Source organism: Hemibagrus wyckioides, linkage group LG19, assembly GCF_019097595.1.
Source record: "Hemibagrus wyckioides isolate EC202008001 linkage group LG19, SWU_Hwy_1.0, whole genome shotgun sequence".
Taxonomy (NCBI): domain Eukaryota; kingdom Metazoa; phylum Chordata; class Actinopteri; order Siluriformes; family Bagridae; genus Hemibagrus; species Hemibagrus wyckioides.
Genome location: NC_080728.1, coordinates 5,466,635 through 5,492,261, shown reverse-complemented (window position 1 = coordinate 5,492,261; position 25,627 = coordinate 5,466,635). Strand labels below are relative to the sequence as shown.

Sequence of the window (25,627 nt, the reverse complement as noted above, 5' to 3'; positions counted from 1 at the left end):
TCATGGACATTTTGAGGGCTGGTGCCTGTTCATTTCCACTAGGGCATGTAGCTATCCACCAACTTATTGTGTGGGGAAATCTGACATACCTAGAAAGGTTTCAGACATCTTTAGACAGGCTGTTCCAGTTCCCCAGGAGATGAAATCCTACAGAAATGTAACAAGGTTTCATTTGTGCATGGAGGTTTGCAAATGGACGGCACTGTCTGCGATTTCAACTACAAAAAATACAGCAAAGTTTTGCAAATTTTTTATGATAACTCTGTTATTAGTGATTCAAATTTTGCGGCTCCCAAATATAGGCAAAAAACCTATATTGCATAATCCCAAATATAGGCAAAAAACTCCAATGTAATGGTCAACTCTGGCTGTTGTATTGCATTTTGTTTATAAGTACATCAGAAAATATCAGAATGTCTTTTTAACTCTGTCCTTTAGGAGGCAAGGAGCCATTAGGAGAAAAACCTTTTCAAAGATACACTGCTATACTTAATAAAGGAAGGGGGTGGGGTCACTGTTGTAGTCCATCCCTGTCTTACCATTTCTTTGGACTTCCTGTCACTGTGCACTTTCCTGATACAAGAAAAGAAAGTGGTAATGAGGGTGGGGTGCGGTTTTCAAAGAGACAAAAAACGGTGTTCACGTGTGTTTTGTCTGAGTGCGGTATTGTGTTTTAGGATAGAAAGACTGCGCATGTGCACATACCAGAAAGAGAGAGAGAGAGAGAGATCTTAAAAAAACAGGTGAATGAGAGAGCTATTGTGGAGAGTTACTATAGCAACATTAAAGCATGGGATGAAAAGAGCCGTCTATTATTATGAGCTTAAGCGCTGCACCCATGATGGAGAATTCCACACTGGAGCACTCAGTCACGTTTAATCTTTCAGCCAGGTCTGTATATTAAAGCAACCGGGTCTCAAGTTTGGACACGACTTGACACACTAACTAATGTGAAAAGTTAGTGTTTATAAAGATGTTTATAAAGATCGGCGGGTCATGTAGTGTTGTTTCTGATAAAGACACTGTTAGATTTTTTGCCATAAAAGGATGTTGCTGCATTTCTTTCAAAACAGATGGCCAAAAGTTTGTGGACACCTGTGTGCTCCACCTTCACTGCTCCACTCTTCTGTGAAAGTTTTCCACTAGATGTTGGAGCATGGCTGTGGGGATTAGTGATCATTCAGCTACAAGAGCATTAGTGAGATCAGACACTGATGTTGTAAGAGTGAGGTCCAGTCGGTGTTCCAGTTCATCTCAAAAGTGTTCACAGTGGGGCTCAGTCAGAGTCACACGTACAGAATAATGTCCTGAATTCACAGAAGCTTATCTTATATATAATCTTGTTACTTCTAGTACATTTTAACTGAACCAAGCTACACCCCTTTATATGATGCTGGCAGCTTTATATTACTCCATCGGTCTTTACGTGAAAGACAGAATGTGACGAGGCGCGTCTATAATAAAACCGTCTCATCTAAATATAGCTGTACTTAACAAGCTGGGTGTAGACTCGGCTCTGAAATAGGTGATCGTGTTCTGGGAGGAAAGATATCATCTTTTTCGAGAGACCAACTGCAGGATGTTGTGCTGCTTTGCACAGCTGATAGAGATGCTTGTTGATCTTCTTCCAGAGTCACAGTATGAGATGGAGACATTAAAAATGATTCCAAAATGGAGTGCATCCTGTGCAGCTTAAATCTGTGAGAAACTGGGTGATGTGAAGATATAATATTAATGTTGAGATTAATGATGTCACAGTATGTTTTTCTGTGATATTGTAAATATCATGATACATTTTATAAAATTACATAGAGGTTTTTGTTTGTGTGTCTTTTTAATCTTTCAAATCAAAGTTTTTACATGTTTTTTATCGTCTTATCTTTTTTTTTGTTTCATTTAAAAATGACCAATGAATGTATTTTTGTGTGCATTAAATTAAATATCTTTAAACATTTCATTCGTATCCTTTCTTGTCTTTCTTTTTATTGCGTTTTATTCTGAAGTATTTTCCGTAAAACTGTAGTGTTAGAATATTCCACAACCGTCCATGGACATCACCAAAGGAAGCAAAACTGCCCAGTGCTGTGTGAGTGGGCGGGGCATACTATCTCACTCCCTCTCCTGTCAATCACAGAGACACTAGCCAATCACAGGCGTGTGTCAGCTCATGTATGTGGAAGAGTATGGACAGAGCTTTCCTCTTAGAGCTGCCACCCTGCTACACAAAAGTTTGAAAAGTAGTTCCTGTGGTTTCACGTGTTTCAGATGAAGCACGTGTACGCCTTCAGCCTCCCTGGTTCTGAGCTGTTGTGTGATGAAGAAATACACGCCGACATCCGAGAATCGTGAGAGGATATTTTTGTCATGTCGCCTACTTTAACAGTCTCGCTGCCATGGAGAAAAAAAACCATCATCCTGGCATCGACAACATGATCAGCACCAGTGTATCAGACTCCATCAGACTGCATCAAACAACAACCTAGATCAGTTGAATCATATTTTCAGCTCCACACACTCCATCTACCTGTGTGAATCTGAGTTCATCATCAAAAAAAGTCATGTGCCACCTCCACACACACACACACACACACACAAAAGCTTTGACCGGCACAGAATTAGTCATGAAGGCTGCATTTCTTCGGAACAAAGGCTAAGTAACACAAGCTTGACTAGTGCCAACTTCCCCGCATACATGATTCTCAGTGAAATAAAAAGAGCATCCTGAGATATAATACACTTTAATAAAGACTGTAGAATGGAGATGTGAAGATCTCATCAAATTATGAAGCTGTTGCTTGTCACAGGTACAAATTCACATCCATTTAATGCTAGGAATTTACATAAACGTCTATAGTATTTTTGGACTATTTGTGGTTGTCTATAATATTCTGCATAAAACAAAAAAACAAGCAAGCAAATAAACAAGCAAACAAATAAATAAATAAATACATAAATAAAAATTGAAGCAATTTTAAATTAAATCAAATTTATGCCAATCTTCACTACCTACCCTATTATTTTATTTATTTTTTTATTTATATACTTTTTTATTTTCATTAGTGGCGGGGGCTTTGTATTTTTTTTTTTTTATTCAAACACTACTAAATTGCATATATTATGTATATTCAGAACCGATATTTAAAAAATTGTCGTCATCTTATGTGTCTTACATATTTTATGGCCAGAATGTTAAAAAAATTTAACACTGTTATTATTATTATTATTATTATTATTATTATTATTATTATTATTATTGTTATTATTATTTCAGACATTTTCAAAAGTGACTTCATGATACTTTTTAATTTAAACAGAATCAAAATTCATTCATACAAAAATATATCGCACTTTATTTTTAAAGATGAAGTTCTCAGAAGGCTTGATTTGTATACTCTGTCATTACCTCTACACAGAAGTGGAGACTCTTTGGCTTGGAGAGTTGTTACAGCACAGGGACAAGAGTCAAGCCTGGAGTATCATCAATATTAAAACACCAGACAGCTGGTCAACTTACGGCTACTACAGCTGACTAGACTGCAAAGACGATAATAATGGTGAAGGGCATGAACGCAACAGCCAGAGAAGGAAGAATTCATTTCTTCAAGAATTAACCGAGATTAGAAATTAGCTATTGGTACAGTATATACTCAGCATTGTGGTATTCGAAGGGGGTCATTTTTCTGCAATTTCTAATTCCAGGATATAATCTGAAAAGCAAAGTACAACAATGACTATTAATAAACCCATGTATATGATAATACACTAGCAGAATGCAAAAGAAATAATCACGCTAGAGCAAGACACAACAATTGATATTAGACAGTTCAGTTAAACTAAAAGGAAGAACAACCAGGAAGTACTGAACAATACGCTGAATCTGAGCTGACAGTGTATCAGAAGGAAGTTACTGATGGCGAAAAGCGTTTCCCAGGGGCACTGAGTTCATCGTGCAAACCCATCACATTTTCCGGACAGTTATCTGTTCTCAGCGCTCTCAATAAACCGAACTAGCGGCATCTCATGCAACTTTTTCGAGTAGATTATTCAAATCATACAAACCGAACCTTTAATCAATTCGAGCATTACAACAACAACTGCATTTCAATTCATATTGAATTGCAAAGTGTCTCTCTGCCTGCACATGCTGCACATTAATGAGACAGTCCGCATTTCTTCTAAGCTGGCTGTAACCTTTCAGGGTGAATACAGAGCAATTTTTGAAGCATGATCATCACTGATATATTACACATATCTGGAGGTGTATCAGTGTTATGCCCAGGATTTCACAGGAACAGATTTTGGGAGACTATTTTGAAAAATCCCTGTGAGCTTTATGGATGATGTAGATCATTAATGAGACATGAATTTAAAAAACAAGTGCATGAATCACACTGGGTATAAAAACAACATGGCTCTTAGTCATGCAGTATAAATTAACAGAATTAAGAATCCAAGCTTAAATCTGTTAATGACACTTCTATGCTTCAAATAAAATATGCGTATTGTGACAGTACCTACTGCATTCGATTCAGTACCTTCTGCATTGGATTCAGTACCCACCGCACTCGAATCAGCACCTACTACACTCGATTCAGAAGCTACTTCATTCATCACCTACTGCATTGGATTCAGTACCTACATCATTTGATTCAGTAACTGCACTCAATTCAGTACTTACTTCATCTGATTCACATCCACCATGTTGGCACTGTCATGAGACCTATGACATCATAAAAAATTTAGTACCTACTGCACATGATCCAGTACCAACTCCAATTCGATTCAGTACCTGCTACACTCGATTCAGTACCTACTGCACTCAATTCAGTACCTACTGCACTCGATTCAGTACCTACTTTATGTGAATCAGTACCTACTGCACTCGATTCAGAACCTACTTCATGTGATTCAGTATCTACAGTACCTACTTCATGTGATTCAGTATCTACAGTACCTACTTCATGTGATTCAGTACCTACAGTATCTACTTCATGTGATTCAGTACCTACTGTATCTACTTCATATGATTCAATAACTACTGCACTCGATTCAGTATCTACTTCATGTGATTCAGTACCTAGTGCACTCGATTCAGTACCTACTGCACTCGATTCAGTACCTACTGCACTCGATTCAGTATCTACTTCGTGTGATTCAGTACCTAGTGCACTCAATTCAGTACCTACTTCATCGGATTCAGTACCTATAGCCCTCGTTTCAGTAACTGCACTCAATTCAGTCATAAAAAATAAAAACCTTGGAAAAACAAGCTTAATTTACTCAGGTTTTATAAAACAAGCACACTAACCACAAGAAACACTGTTTGATACCTACAGCAGTTACACTTATAAAGAGCCAAAGTGCTGCCTCCTGCTATTTTTAATTCTGACAGCTCTTTCATGTCAGTGCTGTTGCATTGTGGGACAGCACAGTGTGCATTGGCTCCATACTTCAAAATCTCAGTGGAAGCAGTAGATCATCTGGGTATTTCTCACCTACTGTTTTATGAATACTGAGAATTCAGACGCATTACTGCTTTGGTGTACTGCTTTTTACTTACTGAATAGATCCAGCTTATGACTCGCACTCATGAAACCACGCACTGAATCAATGCAGCTATATAAAGGCCCATGTAGTAACTTTTTTATGTACTGAACACCTTAACAGTGAAATGATTTAGTGGATGATCCATAAGGCTGCCAAAGATGAATCACATTAAATCAACACAAATTTGAGATACTTTCATTGATATTGATGGAATAAAGTCCACAGCAAACAGAAAACCGCAAACCGCCCCAGTGTGCAAACAGTGACGCAGAACTTAACCTTTCGTCTGTTGTAAAAGACGAGCAGGTCATGCTCTGTGGTGGAGGACTGTACGCAGCCCCGCCTAGGAGCAAGACCAAAAGACTTGAGTAATAGTACATGGGAATTACATTGTAGTATTATTCTGACGTTTGCATGTTCTCTCAGGTTTTCTCTGGGTACTCTGGTTTCCTCCCCCAGTCCAAAGACATGCACTGTAGGCAGACGGGCATCTCTAAATTGTCCATAGGATATGAATGGGAGTGTGAGTGTGTGTGATTGTGCCCTGTAATGGATTGGCATGCCGTCCACGATGTCCCCCACCTTGAGCCCTGAGTCACCTGGGATAAGCTCCAGGTTCCACGTGACCCTGTGTAATATAAACACTACAGAAAATGGATGAATAGACAGATGGATGAGATCATCCTCAGTAAATTCTTTCTATATGCTGCAGCAAACAAAGACACGTGCAATGATGCATCCCTTTTGTCTTCCTGAATTATCTAATTTAAAATAGCTTGTTGAGGCAAGTTTCGCTAATTTGATAACATTAACTGGATGTATGTACCCAAGTTAGCCTGTTTTCCTTGCTAATGGTAAGACTAGTGGGTTAGACTAGCAACCAGTCCAGTAGCTAACACAATCAGCTAGGCAAAGCAAGTCAAATTCTGACTAATGTTAAAAACTGTTTATGTAATGGATATTTTACTTCATTAGCTAACTATGTACTGTTAGTCGTGTATAACCAATAAACCTGCAGAGACTGAATGATGTTTAGAAGATAAACAGCATAGTTTATTATTGAACAGCAGAACGAGAGTAACTTGAGTACCACTTATAACTTAAGACTGCACTTAATAACACCATCCATTTATTCAGGATTCCTCAGAAAGTAGAGCAGCAGCTCTCTGCCTGGCTAACACTACACTTTCTCCTTGCCTTGTCCCACAGTTAAGGAGGGTTTGTAAGAAGATTTAAAGAGCACACAAACACAGGTCTGTGATAATCTAACACCAGGGACGATGGGATATGTAATGCCATTAGACTATTTGATTAAAATAACTGAATCAAGATTGGCAAAACTGATAACTTAATAAGCTAGGGATCAAAAATATTAGATGGAGATAATCAAGTAATAATGAAATAATGGGTTTATATCTGGCTTATAAATGAGACTGAATGCTCATCCGTTGGGTTTAAGTCTGGAGATTGACTTGGCCCATCTAAACCTTTTCCCCTGATGAAGTCTTTTGTTGGTTGGTGATAGACAGACAGACAGACAGACAGATAGATAGACAGACTTTGTCATCATGACAAGAAAAATTAAAAACCTAAAACAAAACCCAATTTTGTTATTTCAAGATAACAACCAAATAAATAAATAAATAAATAACTCATGGCCTGTCTGAACTTCTGTCCTTCAAGTATAGTTACTGTGTAACCTGAACAGTCAGTCATTCACACCACGTTTTGTTCTGCTGTGGATAAAGTAATGTCATATTATGCACATATCATCTGAAATTCATGGGCTGCTGCAGTTGAAGCTGAGAAAATGGTCAAAGACCCCGAGATCTCTGAAAGAACTGCTAAACCATTCAGGAGAAACAGAGCCATGATTTCAAGTCAACATCAGTAACCTGAGCTTTAACTTCACTACCACTACCTTCACTTTTCAGAACATTTGCTGCTCTCTCAGCAAGATCTCCATCATATTGGTCATGAGTCAAAGTCAGCAGCCAAACACACAACCCCAAGCAAGCCTTCATGCCCTGCTGAGGAAGCACAGAGTCGAGTGCGAGAAACGTCTTAGCCCTGGCTTTCTAAAGAGTTTCGTGAAGCTTCGCCTCTGTTCTCAGGTCATTGACAATCCGCTCACAGCACAGGCAGAAACGACTACACTGAGAGCCGAGTCTGTACGGCTGAGCACATCACAGTCTTTCTGTCTTTTCTTCTTGATACATTATGCAAATCGTGTGTCGAGTTTCTTCTCACTTCCTACTTCTGAAAAGATGGGTCAGTATTAAAGGTCAGAAGACTGTCGAAAGGAAAACAACCAAACAATCAGGACAAGCAGGCCTCTCATTATGGAGAGTATCTGCATGTATAAAGTATCTGTGATTTTGTTTAAAGTTTAAGCATCAAAACAGCTAGCTTCAACTAACTCTTACCAACTTATCTTATAAACTTATCTTATTATTTAACTTACCAGTGAAAATAAACAAAAACCTCAAGGAATCAGTCTGGTCTTTTTCCTCTGTGTTGGGTTTTATTGACTATAAAAGTTTGATTATTTTCATGAGTATGCTAGCTGAGATACTGTAGTTAATACAGCACTTGACTAAAATTAACTAGCTAATACACGTCACCATCAGCGTTATCTTGACTAAGATTAATTAGGAAGAATACCTAGTTAGTTACACTGCTGATATACTGAACACTTGATGATCATGAACATGGAGATATTTAAGAAGAGGCAGACTGTGAAGAACGAATAGCTTGCGATACCTTACTGAAAAAGTCACATGAGACATTCAATTTAGCTGATGTTATTCAAGTAAAAGGTTTTATTTAATGCTAGCAAGTGTCTTTGTGTGAGGTGATGGTTCTTGTTCTTTCAAGTAGGAGATTTTGGCCTAATTTATACCAAACTTAAAGCCTACAGAGCTCTACGCTCCTGAGTGGGGCAACAGAAAAAACACACAGGACAGAGATGGGAACTGAACCACCAACCTTAACATGATCTATCTAGCTAGCTAGCTATCAAGTCTAGTTATAGCTAATAGCTTCTTACATTATTATTGTTATGACATTGTTAACAGGTAATTAACAAAGCAAAACATGACTAAATGCTAGCAATTGCAGCTACAGTCAACTTTTTACATTGTACCTTGTACACATCATATTCTATGTCTGGCCACCCTATCTAAAAGCCAGACTATTCCTGCAATCTGTGAGGAAAAAATGATCACAAATACTTACAATAATGAAGTCTGGTTGGTTCACAGAACTTAGGTTTGCTGAAGAAATGACTCAAAGCTAACTACAAGCGCCGTCCGGCATCCAACAACTGTAAAGATCTTACATGTAGACATACACAGAATTCAGCCATTAAAAACCGAAAGCAGTAGCAGAAACACAGATTCACACCTATTTGGGTTATGGTGCTCCTTAACACACACAAACACACACACACACACAAAATGACTCACACAGCATTGCTTATTTCAGATGGATTAGCCTAGATTAACAGGGGTGCAGACTGGCCTGAGTCAAAACAGAACCTACTTTAGGAATCTACAGTAGAGTAGTTACCACTTACCTGCTTTTTTTCACATAGTGAAGTAAAAGTTCGAAAATAAAGTCCTCACTGAACGCCAGACCCCCTTACTCTCAAGTTTAAACCAGCACAACGAGACAGGACAAACAAACTGTATCATCAGATGGAAAGGATTTACTCAGCACTAATACCTAGCTAAGTAACTCCATCTTCAGATCCTCCTTCAACATTAACCAGACCTCATGGGCACTTCATGAGTTAACATGAAGTGTCTAGACTAGCGCATGAGACATTGCTAAATTCAACTCTACTCTATACTTTAATCATTCATCATTTCATACAGTGGAATTTCAATACATCCTGTGATTACTAAAGCTCCATGATGCATGCATACCTAGTCATCAGCTGCATCCCAAATGGCTACTACTCTACACACTACACACTTACAATACGAACTGAGAGCATGAAGGCCAGCTGAGGAAGTTGGGGTCAGAGTGCAGGGGCAGCTATGATACAGCACCTCTGGAGCAGAGAGGGTTAAGGGACTTGCTCAATTGCCTAATACACGAGCTTGGTGGTGCTGGGGCTTGATCCTCAGATCCACAACTGCCCCAAGTACTATGCACCCTAGTACAAGCGTACTATGTACTAGCATCAAGTGTATGAATTTTAGAAGGGTATTATTGGATCTCAAATGAAACATTAGCACTTTTTTTACAAACTGGAAGAATAAGCCGTTTCTCAGTCTTCAAACGCTAGCTTGAGCGGCAAAAAATAAAATCAATCACATACTATTGGCTAATTGAAGACATTTCTAAGACATTTTGTCCACCAGAGTGTCATCAACCATCTTCAAATGTCTTCTCATCCAGCGTCAGCTCCTGTTAGCCCCGCCCCTCAACTTCTATGTAAGCAAAGCAGCGAATGTTGAGTGCTTGAAGTGTCCAACATTCCACGCTTGTTTTTTCCGGTTAAATAAGTGCATCATCCGGGTATATGCAGTGCACCACTTCTTCCTGTTGGAGTTTTCAGCATGACCACTACTACTCACGCTATTTACTACACAATGGAGTGGAACAGCTAATAAGTATGCGATTTGAGCTGCTCCTCTCGTTCTATATTTGACCTTAGTGTTAATGTTTAACTCTCCAGCACACGTCATAAGCAGTATTAAACGTCACTCTAATGTACATGGTGATTAAATCACTGTCAGAGTTGATGTGTAACTTGCTGCTTCTTTATTGTTGCTTAGATATTTACGTATCGATGCTATATAACTTATCAATCTAATCAGGTGGAAGTGAGTTGGAGTTTGGCTCGAATATCATATCATATCATATGATGATGCTGTCAGAGCAACACGTTCGAGCTTACCTGAAACGGCCTCGGAGATTCAGGAAGTCAGCATTCTGTTAGTATTCACACTCATAGCTCACTTACGCTGCCTTTAAGTTATTACATCAAACCTGATGGTGAAGGAGAAGGAGTTTAGAGCTCTGTTTTAACAGACACTCGGCTGGACACTGGTGATTAGGATTTGCATTTAGTGTTGTTCTCCCAGAGCAGCAGCTTAATCCTCTAATTAACCTCTTAGTGTACTGTCAGGAGAGGACAGAGCCTTATTGGACATGCGTACACTAACAGGAGACTGAACATAAAGGGACATTGTTATGAGCTCTGATTAAGCGCTAATGAGGTTCTTGGATTAGGACTGATTGAGATCGAAAAACATAGAGAGATGTGTAACAGATGTATGAAGATTCACAACAGAGTGAAGTTACTATCTAGTGTCAACTTAGACTTCAGCTCAGGTTTGTTTAGAGCACTTTTAACAATGGACGACGTCATAAGCAGCTTTACAGAAACCCGGCTGTAGGTTTAGACGCCTAATGAGAAAGCCAGAGGCGAAAAATCTCCATGATCTGACACGAGGAAGAAACCTTGAGACGAACCAGACGGAGGAAAAATCCATCCGGCTCTGTGTGACAGCGGCTAGTGCGATTGTGTTTCATTACACTACTGAAACTGCAGGTTTGGTCCGAGACGTGTCGCGTGACATCATCGCGGCACACCTCCAGCCAAAGCCCTATTCCATTCACGTGTGTGGAACATGAGTACAGCTCTCATAGAGTGTCTGTGCAAGTAGTTCTCAGGGAAGATACAAAAGAAAAAAACCACACAAAAAAAACTCAAGATTTTTGATAAGAAGCCACAGCGAAATCGAGCATTTCCGGGCGCAACAATCACAAACAAACCTGAATATGGATATAAATGCATGCTGCGCTTCAACATGTCCATACTGTACATAGTGCTTCACAATCACTATGTAGGCCATAATAACTGTAGTAACAAAAAAAAAAGACTTATTCATTTTAATACAACCTAAATCTAATCTTAGTCAGTTCTAGTTTTAGTCAGGTTTATGAGGGAAGAAATAATCCACTGTACCTGATGCAGAAGGCAAGTCACAACTGTGTGTATCAAATCAATACAGAAAAGTATTACAAGAAACAAGGCTGAGTAGGGCTTTTCAACATGGATGCATTCCCAAAACCTATTAAGCTAGTCATATATATTAAAATATCTATCATATATAATATGTTCTCTGTGCTTGTGTGATTTTTTTGGTGACTTCTTCCAGTACTTGGGGAAGTTTTGCTAGTTTTATTTTCCTCTAGTGCTGTATTTAACCAATAAGTGAAAGATTTTTTGGGTGAAACCAACCAAAAAAAAAAAAAAATCAAACCTGAGAAGAATTTAATGAAAGAAAAAACATTCACATGTATTTTAACTCCAATAAAATTCAGTAGAATCTGTAGACGCTGAAACACAGCTGTGAGCGTTAGCACGATATAAACAAACAGGCTGGAAAACAAAAGCTATAAAATATTCATCATAATCTGAATAGCAGCCGCGTGCAATATTTCAGTCGTGCGGTCCTGACACTGCAGGAGGGTTCCGAGCGAAATGAATTCGCATTATGAATGCTATTAGAATATTTAACCGAATTCATTTCTTCCTCCTTCATTTTCTAAGGATCATAAACGGCTCAGAGAGAGCGTATCGCTGCGGTTCATTTCAACATCACCTAAAGATACAGTCATTAGGAATCGGTGCGTCTATAGACGAATTGAAATGACTGGAGTAAAGGTCAGGCTTTAAAAAGAACCTTGAGAGAAGAAACTGAGGTTTAGAGTACTGCTTAGGAACATATACACCGATCAGGTGTAACATTATGACCACTGACAGAAGGGACTAACATTCCTCATCATGGCACCTGTTAGTGGGCGGGATATATTAGACAGCAACTGAACATTTTGTCCTCAAAGTTGATGTGTTAGAAACAGGAAAAATGGACAAGTGTAAGGATTTGAGCGAGTTTGATGAAGGGCCAAAAATTGTGATGGCTAGACCACTGGATCAGAGCATCTCCAAAACTGCAGCTCTTGTGGGGTGTTCCCGGTCTGCAGTGGTCAGTATCTATCAAAAGTGGTCCAAGGAAGGAACAGCGGTGAACCAGAGACAGGGTCATGGGCGACCAAGGCTCACTGATGCACGTGGGGAATGAAGGCTGGGCCGTGTGGTCAGAACCAAAAGACGAGCTACTGTTGCTCAAATTGCTGAAGAAGTTAATGCTGGTTCTGATAGAAAGGTGTTAGAATACACAGTGCAGGACAGGTCAGGGCTGTTTTAGCAGCAAAAGGTAGACCGACACGATATTAGGCAGATGGTCATAATGTTATGCCTGGTCGGTGTACAGTGCATAGTTATTCTATACTTTGCTAAGTTGCAAAAAAACACATCTATTAGGAAATTTTTTTTTGTTGTAAGGAGAAAAAAAAAGAAATTAACTTGTTGAAAAGAAATTTAGCCCAAATTTGATCAAGCTCTATTGGAATAATTAACACGCAACTCATATTTTATTGTGTAGGCAGTACAGTTACACAACCAGGGCAGATAAAGAAGCACAAATGACTTTAAGACTAACTTTAATACACATGGGAGTGTGATTCTTCTTCTTGGAACAGATAAGTGAGTGAGATCTCTTAGTAACAAGGTCATAAAATAATAAAATTTACATCAGTGATGTGGCTAAATAGAGTAATCTGACACCCAGCTGAAAGTCTGCAGTTAATAAAAAGGCTTTCACACACAGAGCAGGATACGATTACTTCAACAACAGCACAGAAAGACGCAGCAGTGTGTCCAAGTTTAGCCTCAAACCAGAAAACCGCGTTTTTATGTCCAAAACTCCGCCCACTCCTGAAGAGGCCAACCTATATCTATCAATAAAAAATTCTTGAATAAGTGATCGACTACTAAAGGATAGTCATGCAATCCCTTAACATACAGTCGAGTAGGTTATCAGGCATTATTTTGGGGTAAGAGTCTAAATTATTGATCAACGTGTCCAAGGAGAGTAAAACTACATGTACTTGATTCTAGATTTATTATTTATAACTTGTGTTCTACATCTTCATGCTAACACGCTATACTTATTCCCAGCTGCTGGATTGTGTTTTTATTGATTTTGCTCAACAAATTTGTTCACATTAAAAGTTTACAAAGTGCTGACCAGGGCAGAAATTGAGTTTGACCCCCCTGGTGTAAATGTAAAGGTGCTGAACTGTTTATTGTGATGGATGAAGGGAATGTGGCTGAGCCTGTGTACCTGGAAAAAAGGAAAAAAGGTTTGATTGACAGCACTACACTCCAAAGCACAGTCATCTTGTTTAGTCTGAAATACTGCTGAGGGTATCAACAACGTGCACTCCCTCCCTTACAGGGAGAGGCCAAGCGTCGGAGATAACCATGCTCAAACAACATCAGCAGAGTCCTGCTGTTCGGGACAATGCACATGGACACAAAGCTGTGACACAAAGGCAAAAATACCACCGTTTAATGTGCACTGCTGATGTTCAGTGCAGAAGCTCTCTCTGTCTAGCTCACTGTCTATCTCTTTTTGTCTCTCTCTATTTCTCCCTCACCCTCCCTCTCCCAACAAGAATCCTCAGAGGGCAAAAACTATTGTGTCCTGTTTTTAGAAAAGAAGTATTACTGATAGCATTCAGCTTCTTCTCTCTCTGATCTGCCGGCTGCTCTTAACTCTTCCTGAAAATTTAACATTTTAATGTTTAAACTTTATACCAGTCACTAAATCAGCTACAACAAATCAATAAAAACATGTTATTGAGGTGTCTCCTGTTAACAGCCAAAATACTTGTGGCCATAATGTAGATCATTTTTTGGTCAAATAAATATCTAATTACAGGGTGTGTGGAATCTAATATCAAGTTTGTGAGCCTTTATTACTCCATTAGCACTAGCGTGTCGCAAGAAGTCTCAAAAGGTCTATAGTGTTTCGAAGTAACAATGTGGAAATAACAATTCAAGCACAATTTTACACGCTAAAATGACTAACATTCCCTAACCTGAACAAACATACAGCTGCAGTCACGGTTATACACCATATTGCCAAGGGTTTTGGGACACCCCTCCAAATCATTGAATTCAGGTGTAGTTTTTCAGGGGTTGGGCTCGGCCCCTTAGTTCCAGTGAAAGGAACTCTTAATGCTTCAGCTTCATACCAAGACATTTTGGACAATTTCATGCTCCCAACTTTGTGGGAACAGTTTGAGGATGACCCCTTCCTGTTCCAACATGACTGCACACCAGTGCACAAAGCAAGGTCCATAAAGACATGGATGAGCGAGTTTGGTGTGGAGGAACTTGACTGGATTGCAGAAATTATCTGCAGATTTGGGCCTGAATGTGTGCTGTGACTGTCAAGTCCTGACCTCAACCTGATAGAACACCTTTGGGATGAATTAGAGCGGAGACTGAGAGGCAGACCTTCTCGTCCAACATCAGTGCCTGATCTCGCAAATGCACTTCTAGGGGAATGGTCAAAAATTCCCATAAACACACTCCTAAATCTTGTGGAAAGCCTTCCCAGAAGAGTTGAAGCTGTCATCGCTGTAAAGGGGGGCCAACTCCACATTACATTCATGTGCACATAAAGGCAGACGTTCCAAAACTTTTGGCAATATAGTGTATATTCAGTATATGAGGTTCTAGAAACAAAAGATACTGTATACAACACATGTACATAATGGTAAAAGCCACTTTCTATTACTGTGTGATACTGTACTGGGTCTGTATTCGGTGTCCTCTAGTGAAACTGATGGTAAGAGTCTAACAACCCTAATCAAGTTTGCATATGCTCTGTGCTCTAGCTCAAAAAAAATAAAAACAGCCCGTTTAAACAGCAGACGGCAGGACAAAGTTTCCAGTGAGGAAATGTAGGATGGGTTTCCTCTGGATTGGAAAGCAAGGGTGTGAAATGAGTCAGTGTACTGAAGACCTGATTCAGTGGTGGACTGTATAAACACACACACACACACACACACACTTCTTGTTACATAGATGACAAAGAAATCAGCAGCCTTCCCGGTCTGATGTGATAACATTATTCCTGACACTAGACGATGACAGCAAGCTAGTGATTTTAATCCAGCACATTTATTTATTTATCTAAGCAGAAAAATTGATTACTCACTCATCATCTCCTTCCCTCGTTCTCCAGCTTTTCAAAGAATACACTTCTTATACATGACAAACTCCCATGTGACACCTGTGCAGTACCAGATACCTGCATGCACACTACAGGACACCACCACAGAAAAAAGACATTTTAAAAAGTTCTGATATAGGTGTTTGTAAGACATGAAGTTCCTCCGAGGTTTGGGGGGCCAGATAGAAACCATTCGTTCCAATGACCTTCATCTTTCCAGCATCTATTTCAATTCACCAGTTTCACAACTGCACCATTGACATGGTTGTGTACACTTGCACTACTCCAACATCCAGTGTATGAATTTTAGAGAGGGTTGTATCGCCTCAGAAGGAACACTAACATGTTATTTCTTATACTTACTAGGTACATTTCCCAGTCGATGGTGAATGACGTCAAACACACGTAATGTGACGTCGCTTGCTTTAGCAGAATACGCTAGATTTCTAAATTATCAACGATTTTATTTAGAATTAGGCTAATTAAAAAAAGACTTTTGTAAGACATTGACTACCGGAGTGTCATTTGGCCATTTTAGAAGTTTTTCTTATCCAGCATCAGCACATGGTAGCCCATTTCCGCTACGTAAACAAAGCTGTAAGTGTTGAGTAAATGAAGTGTCCAACGTTCCCACTTATTTTTTCAGCTGAATAAAAGTGCATCACCCAGGTACTTGAAGTCTTTTTCTTAGAGTTTTCAGTGTGAACACATGACTCACACTATTCATGAACACATGACTCAAACTATCATATAAGGTTGCTAGGCTGAATGAATGAACGCCGGTGGTTTCAATTTCTGACATCAGGTGTCTGAAGCAGTCCTCAAAAACCAGATTAGTCCTATTGGAATGATGACAATTAAGTAAAGCTGCCAATAAATCTCATCACAGTTTCGTTAAACGCTCTATAAAGACCTGAGTTAAGTATAAACACAACAGGGACCAAAGTCCAAAGGCCAACATAAACTTTTACTCATTACTCATTACTCAATAACAAACACACACTGTCAAAAGCTATTTTCAGCTCCTATCCGTTAATTTTCAACAGAAATATATCTGAACATCCTGTTCACACCACAAGCCATGACACTGTACACCATATGGAGTTCACTTGGGGGGAGAAATTCTTGGATAATGTAACTCTTCTTTGAGAAAATGACAATAAGTTAAAACGTATTAAAGAAAAAGAGTAGGTTCAAACTTTTGGACCCTCCAGGTGAAAAATAACCACACCAACCTCCACGGTATTCAGCCTGGTTCAGATAGTCTGCTTTTCAGTAATATAAGGTTCCATGTAGGTGACAAGAAACTAAATGTTCTCCGGGAAAGAAAACGAGAGGGAATCTGATTACTGAGAATAGGACAGGACTGAGAAAATATCAGGGTCACTTCAGCATTCCAGGATATCTGCATCATAATGAACATAACATATATTTTCTAACCCTATGCTTCAGCATTCCAAGACATTTTGGACAATTTCATGCTCCCAACTTTGTGGGAACAGGGATGATCCCTTCCTGTTCCAACATGACCACACACCAGTGCACAAAGCAAGGTCCATAAAGACATGGATGAGTGAGTTGAGGTGTGGAGGAACTTCACAGAGTCAACCTGATAGAACACCTTTGGGATGTTCTATCTAATCTCCGCTCTAATTCTTTCCAAATGTGCTCTATCAGGTTGAGGTCAGGACTCTGTGCAGGCCAGTCAAGTTCCCCCACACCAAATTCACTCATCCATGTCTTTATGGACCTTGCTTTGTGCACGGGTGTGCAGTCATGTTAGAACAGGAAGGGGTCATCCCAAAACTATTCCCACAAAGTTGGGAGCATGAAATTGTCCAAAATGTCTTGGTATACTGAAGCATTAAGAGTTCCTTTCACTGGAACTAAGGGGCCGAGTCCAACCCCTGAAAAACTACACCTGAATTCAATGATATGGAGCGGTGTCCCAAAACTTTTGGCAGTATAGTGTATGTAGCTCAGATATCAACTCTCTCTGCTAAGTAGCTAACTACTACATCAGTACAGCTCTCATGCTAACTAAGAATGTACCAGGCTTAGCTTGCTAGTTATCCAACACGCCTAATCTATATTGATTAAACAAACATACATCACTCACCATAAATCTTATTTAAAAGATAAAAAAGCTAGAAATCTAGGCCTCATCATTACTGAGGAGTTGGATATTATGGACACATTTAACTAGAGACTTGTACACCATTAAGATCTACAGACATGTACAGTCATCGCAGGCTAGTCCAACGCTTAGCATCACTTTGCCAATGACAGAACACCAGTCTCTAACCTGACACCAATACACACTTATTAACTCTATTATCTTTAAATGAACTGTTATCCACAGACTAGCATGTTTCACCTCATTCACCTCCATGACATAAGTTAAAGTCAACTTTGCTATAAGGGAAGAGAGTAGAAAGGCAGTGTGATGTTAGCGAATCAGCGCTGAAAGGCTTTTAGCGGTGTCATTTTAAGAAGTTTCATTTCCGTGTCTGTGTTTATGATTGGTTCCAGGTCGTGATTTTTTGAAAGCGTTTGCAGTCAGAATTAGCAATAAGCTACAAATTGGATAAAGCGAGTAGGCTGTTCGGCTTCTAACAAGGAATTAAGAATGAGAAAAGTCAGATGTGAGCCGTGTGATAAACGGTGGAGCGGAACTGCATCTGAAGCCGCGCTCGTCCAATCGAATTAGTAGAGATATAAAAACATGCTCAAGGATCCTAATCGAAGGGAATAACTGGTTAGGCTGAGCTTCACTGACGCAACTCGTGCTTTTGTTTATTGTGTTAACTTGAAAGAGATAAAGTACTGCTCTGTTTCGCTTTCACAAGTTAACTTCATTGCGTAACTCGGATAAAGACATGAAGAAAGTTACGGCAAGCAAGAAAGACTTCCAGAACTTCAAAATGGTGGATTGTTGATAGAGGAGTGAACTGTGTCTTTGTGCTGGGTTTATTTTATATTAACATTAACACATTAACATAGAAGCTGGGTGACATTTAAACCCCAGCATCCATCAGACAGAAGCACAAGAATGAAAATGTTAAAGATTAAATCACACAGCATGAGCGCATTTAAAATACATTTGTAAGGCGTCTTATCCACCAGAATGTCGTCAGCTATCTTGAAAGATTTTTTCGGTTGAATAAGTGCGTTATCCCAAGCAGCTCATATCCTCCTAACTATGACGTCATCCTGAAATGTTTATCCTGGTGGTTTCACTCTGATTCACATCTCTGAACCCCGGCATCAGACTCAAGTGTAAGTCTCACACACGTAGATTCAATACTCAATATTATATATTCAATATTCAGATATTCAATACATCATCCCATCATCAAGTTAGTAACGTCACTCGTAATCATTAGTGATTTTATAAGACCATGTTTGCTTTACCTGCAGCTGACATCCGTAACCATCCCATAACTGTTTTTGCTCAAAACTACTAATATTTAAAATGATTTTTTTACAGGAAAACAAAACACAGCTAAGAACACAAATTACACAAAAGAACATAAAAATAAAATGAATTAATTAATCAATAAATCAATCAATCGATCAATTAATTAATTAAAAATAAAATAAAATAAAATAATAATAAAATAATAGTAATAATAAAAACAGTTATAATAATATAAAGCATAAAATAAATAATAAAAATGTAAACATAAAATAAACATCTAAATCCAATTTCCATCATTTCCTATATATTTCTTTGAGATCCAAACCACCATATTAATACAGACATCGCTGTGATCTATCCCTGCTCTCCTGAAGTCTTAACTCGGTGAGAAAACCCTTAATTAGCATCTCCCTCCTCCTTACATCATCTGCATTTGGCCACTTGTTGGATGCGAGCCAACAGGAAGCGAGACAGCGAAAGGCTTGTGATCTTTCACCGGCATCTAGAGAGAGACTAGCACCGATGCTAGGAATAGAAAACAATAAAAGACGTTATATGGGGGTGGAGATAAGAATGAAGGAAACATGCTGAATAGAACGGCATCTGGCCAGACCAATTCTCTGCGGAGTCACTGCTGCCATTTAAACGGCGTGGAATCGGAGACGGCTGCAAAGATAGCGAGTAAACAATGCCTGCTGTGAAACGCTCAAAGCAAGACAGGATGAAATCTAATACAGGTCTTGAGTTTTAATCTGGGGTTGCCGTCATCTGATAGATTGAATGGGTTTGTAGGCAGTAAACAAGTCGCTCTGTAGTCGTTCTGTACGTTATTGCAGGTACGCTAAGGAAAAGAATCTTGTGCATCTTTAGAAGTAACAACAGTGTATTTTTGCCTCATGAGTCATGAAGTGCAACTTCACAGGGGATTTATTTATATCCAACATCTTCTGAGGTTAAATGCACAGCACTTATACTTAGAGTGAGAAAGTACAATCCACAAAGCTTTCTACCAAAATTAGATAAAATCTACAGTCACCCTTTTTTTTTTTACCTGTACCCTAGTGTCCTGGTCTGCTGGAGGAATGGAAATCGACTAATCAGACATTTTCTTTCAGTATAAACAAATGAATTATTTAATCGCCGCAAGTCTGACATAAAATTAGTCAGGATAGGGTTGGCTTTTAGTGCAAGACGTTTCTTTGGGACAACTTGGGGCATCTCAAAGAGCAGCAATGGGTTTGATCTTCTTCTTCTTCTTTCAGCTTTTCCCTTCAGGGGTGGCCACAGCGAATCATCTCTGTCCACCTATCTTCCGCATCCTCAACACCCACTAGCTTCATATCCTCATTTCTTACATCCATATACCTCCTCTTTGGCCTTCCTCTTTGCCTCCTGCCTGGCAGCTCCATGTCCAACATTCTCCTACCAATATACTCACTCTCCCTCCTCTAAGATGGTTTGGACATGTTCAATCTGGCCTCCCTAACTTTGTCCCAAAAACGTCTCACATGAGCTGTCCCTCTGATGTACTCGTTCGTAATCCTGTCCAACTGTGTCACTCCCAAAGAGAACCTCAACATCTTCAAGCAGCAATTGGTTTGATATCACCATTTATTTTAAAGAAACACTTGTCTATATTGTCCCTAGTAGGCTAGGTCAAAACATATGACATAAATACTAATGAAAAACAATACATTCGTACAGCTCTGAGTGTCTACGTTCATATAAGCCATTAAGGACACAACAAAACAGTCACTTTTTGGCATCTGATTAAAACAAAATCGTATGCTAAACATTTTAACCTAGAAGAGATATAAACAATCAAACCTATGGAATAAAACGTGATCAATTCCACAACATGCAATCATAATGGGAATATATATTTATTTATGTCTATTTGTAGCTGTGCACAATACCAAAACAAAACCGCTCTTCCTCTGCACAACAGGATCAGTGCTAACATGGTGAAAATATTCCAAAGTCCACCTAGTAACATTTTCTTTCATGCAGCTCCAGCGACTCTACATGCACATCTCTCCATAACAAACAAGGAAACAGTCTGACGTCACCATCCTTATTTACAGACGTTCCTCCGCTACCAGACTACCAGGCTGAACCTCAGACAGCTTTCAGCTCTACACTAAACATCACGACTTCTACAATGCACCACATGACCAATAAGGAAGCCACTTCCTGGATTTACGGTTTATTTCCATTACGATGGGAGTGTCAGTGCAGTTTGTACAGCACTAGTGGAATGCCACTGGTGTTTTGATGCATTCCATGATAGATTTAGGATAAATACTGGCAACATCAAAAATATCTCTTTTTTCCTTCAGTGTAGACTTTCCAGGAAGCAGTCATGTGATCCCTAACCACGTATTCCTTGAAATACTATCAGTCTGAGAACATGTTTCTCCTCAAAACCTCGTAAAAATCAATCAACATAGAAAATGTTTGGACATACATAAATACTGACATACAAGATCTCCTCTCTAATCAAAGAAGACAACTCCTTTATCCTCCAAAGTAACCAAACCCTCAGATGATCCACTGGAAGCTACTTCACAGGATTTACCTGAGCCTCATAAAACGGTTTTATATTTATATTTATTTCCCAGCTTCTCCAAATTGTAATCCTTGTCCAGAGAGCTCTTGGCACATATTTACATTCTTTCCAGGGAATGTCCTGCACTCTCCTGCTCCCAACTCGCTTAGGATATAACCCAGGACAGAACCTTTCCTCCTCAATAACCTCTCTCCAAAGTGGAAAATGTTCTTTTAGCTGCTTTCACAGCTGCAGAAGAAGAAAGTTACTGGAACACTTCACATTCGATCAGCAGTGGTGTACGGGCCTTATCTGTACTGGATATCATTTCTTCGGAGATGTCCAGAGCTCGTATACACGGGACAAGACCAACGACATTAGAGACATGTAGAGTGTCTGACAAAAAGCTCCAATCATTCAAATCTTTTCTGATATTCTAATGTATGTTTAGTTTCATTCTTAGATTCATTAATACAGTTTTTAAATAAACAGTTTGGCTTTTACATTTATGGCATTTGGCAGACGCTCAGGGGCCCAGCAGTAGCAGCTTGGTGGAGCTAGGATTCAAACTCACAACCTTCCCATCAGTAGTCCAACACCTTAACCACTAAACTACTAAACTACCACTTAACATGGGTTGTATGTTGAAAAAACAATGTTGTGGCATAAAAAGAGTGTGTACATCATAAAGACGTCCCTGTCACTGTGACTGGAATCAATTACTTCAACAAAATCTGTCTGGAAAACTTATCTTACTAAACAAAGAGGGGTATGGGTGTATCCTTCTTGCTTTCTTTTGTGGTTTGTTTCTTTTGTTCTATATGTACACAAAGGATGTGGAAAACGACTTGTGGAAAGTTTTCAAAATAAATATTTCCTTTCATTTTCAACAGCATGATGCCTGTGATATTATTTACTCTAGGTTATCATATGATCAAAATCATATAAAAAACCATCTCTAGTGTGCAAGGGATACAGATGAGCTGTATAAAGTTTCCAGTATAAAGTAGTTTAAATATTATAGGCTGCTAAAAGTGTACTCGTACCAGCGTGCACACACACACACACACACACACACACACACACAGTCAGGCTAGTATTACTGTTATTATGCGAGTGATCATGTCGCTACTGTTCTGAAAGTCCATCAAAACAAATAATAAATAAAGACAGAGAGAGGCTTAGGTTCAGTAACGGAGCACCTAGATGCTATTAGTGTACCTAATAAAAATGACCAACAAAACACTGTACATGGCTTTCTAGCTTCCAGTACAACACTATATATATCGATGCTTTTACCAAGTGAAAGGAATACTGTCTGGAATTGTGTTTATATAATGATATCCGGAAGATTTTTACATTTTACACCTCCAGCATTTCATCTGTTTCTCTGTAGCCGTAATATGTAAAGGTTTGAAGGGAGGAGGTTTAACAGTCTGAAAGGGATAAGGGTGTAATAACGTTCATGATACGAGCAGCTCTGCAGTCAGGAAGTGTTTCTGAATAAACACGCTGTATTTACTCTAAACGTGTCTGATTCTGTGGAGAACGTGAAGCATTGACGTTAGGAATAAAACACTGAAGCGGTATTCTGCCAAGCGGTCAGCGTCTCATGCAGTAATGGACCAAGAGACTTTCCTGAACATTCAATGAAATTACAGGTCCTTAGAAATCTTCATATATAAAGAAATCTTCATATATAAAGTGCAACACATCAACCTCTCCTCCATTTTGTTAAGAACTTTCTCATTAAAATCACCATTAACAACATTAAGTTAAGAAAATCGTCCAGTTTGACACCATTGTAGATCTGTTGGTCAACATTTTTTTCCTCTTTTTGACCAAAATATTTTAGCAGTGTCTCTAATAAACATAATAAACAGTAAGCAAATAGCAGGCAAATTAAGTATACTTATCTAACGCTAGTTTAGTTGATTGATAACTACGTTTTACTCGACTCAAAAATACTCCCAGTTTACCTCGACAGAAAGCGAGCATGGTTCCAGGTGCTGTCCGAGAGTTCACAAATCTTGCGCAGATCTTTCGCTGGACTTTTTCAGTGATAGCTCGTAACTCAGATGTTAAGCTGCGGTCAGTGTATATATGTATATATATATATATATATATATATATAATTTGAGCACACTTTAACGGATATCTAATGAAATCGTTAAAACTGCTCGACCCTGCTGTGTTTCAGCAGACAGCTTTGGCTGTCTCCACGATTGTTTGTTTGGAGCCACAAGTAACACTCTCTCCCCAGCACCATCTGCTCTGTGGGTAAAGCACGGATTAGAGCTGCTGTTCCTCAGATAACACACACATACACACACACACACACACACACGGCACTCAGTCCCACAGGTAACTGAGCCCAGCGCTCTCGTGTACCAACAGTTAATTGATTGTTGCCAAAAAATAAAAAAATAAAACCCACTGTCCTACGGGGCAGCTTTTAACTCTGACCTTTACAGGTCATTGTTCAGGTCAGACAGACCTAAAGACTATTTTAACATTTTAATAAAGAATGTTAAGTTTTAGAAAATAATAACGAAATGGAGGCTGGTTCTTAAGCAGTGAAGTGCTGTTATAAACAGTTATTTTGTGGGGAAAAAAATTCCCAGAAATTCCCGGCTCTTATATTTACACCAGGAATATAGTGTTTAGACGTTCAAGATTCTTATGAGCTATTTGATACTAATCACTTCTCTACATTGTCTGATGGTTCTGCCATCCAGAGATACAGTAAAAATGGCACAGATTTTCTTTTCTTAGAAGAAGAGGTATTTATTTTGTCACATATAAATCACGGAACAATGATATTCTCGTCTTTGCAAATAAAGAGCCCAGGGTCAGTCATGATAGTGCATCCTGGAGCTGAAAGGGTTAAGGATCTTGCTCATGGTGCTGGGGCTTGAACCTGCAAGCTTCCATCCCAGAGCCTTAACCACTGAGCCTCCACTACTGCCCCCATACAATACGACTGGACCGTATATTGTACATCTAAACAATACAAAGCTTTATACAAACACTGCATATTGTTGTGTATTAGTAATTAGACCAGGTAATAACCAAGACACTTCTTTATTTCTTTTCACACTAATGTTGTATTTTTAACAGAATATTTCAGTTCCCATTCATTTTTTGTGTTATTACTTATGCCTAAAGATTTTAAAATTATTATTGGTTTATATAATAAAAACATAGGACCAGCTATACTCAGTGACTCACTTTATTAGGAACACCTGTAGACGCATGCAGTTATCTCATGCGGATACAGGTCAAGAGCGTCAGCGTTTAACAAAAACAAAAAATAAGTGATGCTGATCCAATACTTTTGGATGGGACTGTATAGTCCTGTTTAATTTGCACCATTATGAAATTGCAGAGGATCATTTTTCCTCTCCAATAATGATCCTGATGAAACCTGGAGTTTCAGCTCAGGCCCAGAGACACATCTGATATGACTTTCTTTAAAACCTCTTTTAGTTTTATTTGAAAAAAAGAAAACAGTCTCGTTAGACGTCAACATTTCCGGTTCTATCTCTAATCTTATTAGCTGTTTTCTGCAGGCTTTGGTAAATGATGCTTTATAATTATTAATTTTTTTGCTGGATTAAACCAGATACTTATCCCGAGTATGGTATCAGTGCCGTCTCTAGTCAGTGCTTGTGGTGAGTATCACTGCATGCTATCTTTGTGTGTCATTAGTTGCCTAAGTAAATCTGGGAACAACCAAAAATACTTCTTCAGAACATGAGGACCTCGGCCAAACAGAGATTTCACACAGATTCCTCACTCCCTGATGAGACGCTCAGCTGCAGCTGTGTTCTTGTGGTTGTTCTCTTTGAGCCACATGGGAGGTGCGAGTGGATACCGATCCGAACCCTGCCCTGCCCGTTTGTCTTACACGGACAAAATCAAGCATTCAGGTCCAAGAAGCTGATTAGTTACAATCACAACTAGTGCTGCTGCTATCTGGTTGGTTTATGGACTCAAGGC

General features: G+C 39.0%; 1 protein-coding gene across 6 annotated transcripts in view; it reads right to left on the bottom strand.

Annotated features, from left to right (window-relative positions):
• The window catches only part of eps8a (epidermal growth factor receptor pathway substrate 8a), a 66,021-nt gene that overhangs the window by 35,446 nt on the left and 4,948 nt on the right, over positions 1–25,627 (bottom strand). The window contains exon 1 of one of the 6 annotated variants that reach the window (XM_058417709.1): positions 23,605–23,745. The exons of the other annotated variants lie outside the window; for them this stretch is intronic. The gene's annotated coding sequence lies outside the window, so the exon portion shown is untranslated. Of the gene's footprint in view, positions 1–23,604; positions 23,746–25,627 lie in introns of those variants that run through there. 6 annotated transcript variants of the gene reach the window in all.